Genomic DNA, 5,773 nt, shown 5'->3' with positions numbered 1-5,773 from the left:
ATCCTGACGCAGAGCACCCTGCGCACGTTTAGGCCCCGCCCCCTCCTTTTATATTTTCCCGTGAAGCGGACGGCCGAGGGTGCTGATCCGACTCAGCGCGCAGGTGTCATGTGTAGCTTTACGAGCGCACGTGACGCACGTTTTGACGCTCTATGGTATTGCAGGCGTGAGCTCCAATACTGGAAGCTTGTCCAGCACCACGGACAGCAACCACCCCCAAAAAGTACACCGCTTTAACCCTTTACTGTCCTGGGCTGGGATTCAGTTATTAGCCCAGTCTGGAGGCCTATTTTGAGCTTTTCACAACAATCTGAGCAGTAATTTACACTTTTTCTCTTGTTTGCTTGACTTCAATTTTACCTGATCAGTTCATATAAACTGATACTATCTATCTATCTATCTATCTATCTATCTATCTATCTATCTATCTATCTATCTATCTATCTTTATATATACCTGCTCTTTTTACCATATAGGTGCAGTTCTACAATAATTACAGTGTATTCCTTTCACCCTGTTCTTCAGTGGTCAGGACCCCCACAGGACCACCACATGGCAGGTATTATTTGGCTGGTGGACCATTCTCAACACCACAGTGACACTAACATGGTGGTGGTGTGTTAGTGTGTGTTGTGCTGGTACAAGCGGATGAGACACTCTTTTAGACACTCGTACCTTGTCAGTCCACCTTGTAGATGTGAAGTCAGAGACGACAGCACGTCTGCTGCTGCACAGTTTGTGTTGGTCATCCTCTAGTCCTTCATCAGTGGTCACAGGACGCTGTGGACTGGATATTTTTGGCAGGCAAACTATTCTCCATCCAGCGGTGTCACTGCGGTGCTGAGAATGATTCACCACGTGAGTAATACCTGCTCTGTGGTGGTCGTGTGACGGTCCTGACCACTGAAGAACAGGATAAAAGGAGGCTAACAAAGTATGCCGAGAAACAGTTGGACTACAGTCTGTAACTGTAGAACTACAACATGCACCTATAGTAAGTGGAGCTGATAAAATGCACACTCAGCATAGAAACATCCAAACTTATGCAGCAAGGTGAGGTTAATTCAAACAGCCCAGTAATTCAAAATGAAGTTCTGCTTAGTCTTGAATTATTCAGGTTAACTTGAATCAAATACTCTTCCTTATGTAATGTACTGGCATCAATTAAACCAACTCCACTATATTAAATTGACTGTTTTGTACAATAATAAATCAACGGCTTGGATAAAAGGATAATCACCGACTTCTGAGGACTCTAATAGCTTAACATATATTAATACATATTTGTCTTTTTGTTAGCATTCATGCTGATTCAGTCCGAACTGCTAAAGCTGAGGGTGAGAACAACAGCAACTTCTCAAACGCATCAAAACGTCGCATTTACCATGAAAGTTTGCTCTGACAACAGAACAAGAAATGTAATTTAGAATTTTGCAAGATGAAATTTAATTTATACAATTGAAAATTAAGAGTTACTTAGCAGAAACTGACAAAACTGCTAAGAATGCTGGGAAGCTTTTTGGACAAAACACTCTTCAGTCTGTAGGACTTTTCCAAATGAACTGATATTACCCAGATTTCCCTAAGTAACTAAGGATTATACAACAGATAACAAGTGTTACTAGATTTGTAGTAGTAATTTTAAAAAATAACTGAAGTAAAAATTAAATCACAATTATTATGTTTCACAGTGAACAGTAAGAGGTAATTAGCTTTTTGCTCAGTTTTGAGGTTATGAGGGAACCTCTGTTTCAAAAACCTCCAGAAGGTTTCAGTGAGAGGGATTTGGCTAGGCCATGCAAGCACCTTCACCTCTTTAGAAACTGGTCTTGAGTTATTTTGGCTGTATATTTGGGGTTGTTGTCTTGAAATGTCTATTATCTCTGCTTTCTTGACCGATGAGATCTAATATTTATGGTATATCTACCTGGTATATCGCTCCATTCATGTTTCCTTCAATGACCTGAGAAGCAACCCCACATCATGATGCTCCCACCTTCACGCTTCACTGTTCCAATGGTGTTCTGTGGTGATCATATGTGCAACCATTTTTTCTCCAAACATGAGGAGCTGAATTATTGTCAAAGTGTTCTGTTTTTGTGTCATGTGACCAGAGTACACTGTTCCAGAAGAGTTCTTATTTGTTAAAATGCTCATGTGTACATTTTAGGCATGTGTCTGTTTGCTTCTCTTTTAGGAGTTTTGTGGGGGATGTAGGAACAGAGATGACTGAGGTGCACTTTATTGCTTGTGGTTTTCTGAGAAACTGTTGTTCCTGCTGCTTTAAGGTTGTTCTACAGCTCTTTTCAAGTGACTGTTGGCTTCTCTCTTACATTCCCTATCATTACTCTGAGGGAGCATTGAGAAATCGTGTGTGGTGCACCTGCCTGGGGACGATTAGTTGTGGTTCAGTGAAATTTCCTCTTGCATATTACTGGCCAAATCATGCTGAGATGGATGTTTAAGTTCTTTACTTGTAGCTTTTTTCATTTCAGTATTGTTTAATAATATTCTACCTGAGAACTCTAGGAAGGTTCCTAGATGCGTGAAATCATCCCAACCAATGGCTACGTCTTTATACTGGCATCACATTTATTTTTACAGCGCTAATAGACAGAATTAGATTTTTTGCTTCAGAAAATGGTATGACCCCCTTAGGCAGCAATAACTTCAACCACTGGGCTCCTGTAACTGTTCATCAGCCCTGCACACTACCTTCGATGAATCCTGGCCCATTCCTTGGAGTTTCTTGTGTGAATTCTACACCTTAGGTTCTGCCTCAACATTTCTATTGTATTTCAACATTCCAAACAGGCTTTTTTTTTTTTTAGGGTTATCATCTTTCTGCAAGACACACCATCTGTTGAAGTTCAGTTCACACATGGGTGCCCTAGTATTCTACTGTAGAATTTCTTGATAAAATCCAGATTTTATAGTTCCGTCAAATGTTTGCAATCTGTAGTGGTCCAATAGCAGTAAAACAGCCCCAAACTGGGATACTGCCACCACCATGTTTCACAGTTGGGATGATGTTTTTATGCTGAAATGCAGTGTTTGGTTTTGCCAAACATAATTTAAGCCACAAAGATGCATTTTTGCCTTATGTGTCCAAGTAACATTATTTCAGTAACCTTCTAGCTCATCCAGGTGGCCTTTAGGAAACTTTAAACAGTCAGAAATGTTCTTCCAGGAGGGTAGTGGCTTTCTCTATGCTGTGATTCCATACATACTATTCTTGGTCAGTGGTATCCAGATTCTGGACTTATACTGACTTGAGCCAGTGTAAGAGAGATACTTAGATGTTACCCTATGTAACAGTGGTGTTTAACTTTCTTCATTTGTAAATTATCTACTCTACTCGACAGCAAGTTGGTGAAGCCCAAACTTGTCAGAAATAGTTTTGGAACTTCTTCCAGCCTAATGAGCACTAGCAAATATTTTTCTTCGAAATCTGACTGAGCTATGGCATGCATTACCAAATGTGAGCAGTAAAGACCAGATTTGATGGTGAAGGTTGATTTTTTTTTAATAGGGCATGATCAGCCACACTCATACCTGATTGTCATCCAATTATCAACTATACTAAACTGATAGTTGTAGTGGCTCACATACTTTTGCCAACAAAGACATGTAATGTTGGATCATTTTGTTCAATAAATGGATGAAAAAGTCTATGATTGTTAGTGTTCTTTGTTTTATTTGGTTCTCTCTATTTATTGTTATGATTCAAATGGAAAGGTCTTTATTTATAAAAAAGTATATATTCATAAGCATAAAATAGGCAGTCCATCTGTTTCTCTGCATACTTTGTTAGCCCCTTTCACCCTGTTCTTCAGTGGTCAGGACCCTCATGGACCCTCACAGACCAGGTACTGTTTGGGTGGTGCTCTGTTTTTAAAAACCCCGGTGTCACTGCTGGACTGAGAGTAGTCCACCAACCAAAAATATCCAGCCAACAGTGTCCTGTGGTACCACACCTACCCTCTAGGTTTGGTGTTTGGATGACAAACTGTGCAGCAGCAGATGAGCTATCGTCTCTGGCTTTACATCTACAAGGTGGCCTGACAAGGTAGCAGTGTCTAATAGAGTGGACAGTGAGTGGACACAGTGTTTAAAAACTCCAGCAGCACTGCTGTGTCTGATCCACTCACACCAGCACAACACACACTAACACACCACCACCACCACATCACTGTTACTGCAGTGTTGAGAATGATCCACCACCCAAATAGTACCTGCTCTGTGAGGGTCCATGGGGGTCCACATGGGGGTCCACTGAAGAACAGGGTAAAAGGGGGCTAATAAAGTATCAGAGAAACAGATGGACTACAGTCTGTAACTGTAGAACTACAAAGTGCACCTATAGAGTAAGTGGAGCTGATAAAATGGACAATGAGAAACAAGAATGGTCATAACATTGTTAAATATGTGTATGTGTATATATATATATATATATATATATATATATATATATATATATATATATATATATATATGATATTGTATGTATTTATATTCTTACATATCGCTGCTGTCGGAACAAAACCTTGTATCTCCAAAATGGTAACTTTATACAGGAGAAGGAAAAAACATACATTACTTACATTACTTTCAATGTAAGTCGATGGAACCAGACTTTTTATCAAGTCATTTTTAGCCAATTATTTTGATCCATCTTTCATGAAATTCATGAAAGAATGTTCATGAAAAGAATATAAAGGCCAACATGCATTTTCAAATTATATCAAAAACTTATACAAGATACAAGATTTTGTTCCGACAACAGCAATATATAACAAAAGTGTCTGAACACTTGTGTCCCTTCACTGTAAATCATACATCTTTTCCTAGTTAATATAGTAGTACGGCACATTTGTCAGATGTAGCAGCAGTCTGATGGGGTATAATGAATGGTCTGTTGTAGAGGTGGGCGATATAGCAAAAACATATCACAATACTTAAGGACATTTTCATAATATCAATGCACTAGCAATGCCACAAAAACTGCCATTGGATCGGCTGTAATTATTTCCACTCTGAATTCTTTTTGCCTCCTGAATTCCCTAGGCTCCCTGGGATTCTTTGGACTCTTTGAACCATGCCCAGACATCAGGCAACCATGAGGCCAATTGGGGTCATTTGACTTGCGTGAGTAGTGGGGGGGATGTGTTACTACACCTACCCTCTAAGTTTGGTGTTTGGATGACCGTATCTGCTCCCCAATCAGTTTTAGGGAGGAAAAAAAAATAACGACAAGAAGAAAAATCCTAGGAAAAGCAGTGGGGGTTTATGCTCCTACAGTGCTTGGACCCCTAAATATAGTGAAGTCATTTGGTACAGAGTAAGAAGTAAAGTCATAAGTATTAAGATAACTTTTTCAAGGAAGTAGTAGGTAGCAGAATCTCATGATATTTTGAGAGAAGTAATTAGTAACTTGTAATGAATTACTTTTTTTGAGGAATTATCCCAACATTGTAGCTAAATATAAATATACAGGAGAAGGCAGAACATTCTTAAATTTGAATACAAGTCAGTGTAAAGAGATTCTATTCACATTTATGTCTCCTATTTAGTCCATTTATCATGAATATTTGCATACAAGTCAGTGTAAAGAGATTCTATTCACATTTATGTCTCCTATTTAGTCCATTTATCATGAATATTTGCACAGTGTAAAGCTGCTGTCTAAATCAGATGCAGTCTGTGGAAGCCCATTTCTGCCACTGGAGAAAAATATATAGCCATTTAATAAGTCAGAATAAATAGAACGTTT

This window comes from Pygocentrus nattereri, chromosome 18 (assembly GCF_015220715.1).
Source record: "Pygocentrus nattereri isolate fPygNat1 chromosome 18, fPygNat1.pri, whole genome shotgun sequence".
NCBI classification, from domain to species: domain Eukaryota; kingdom Metazoa; phylum Chordata; class Actinopteri; order Characiformes; family Serrasalmidae; genus Pygocentrus; species Pygocentrus nattereri.
This window is presented reverse-complemented; position numbering follows the sequence as displayed.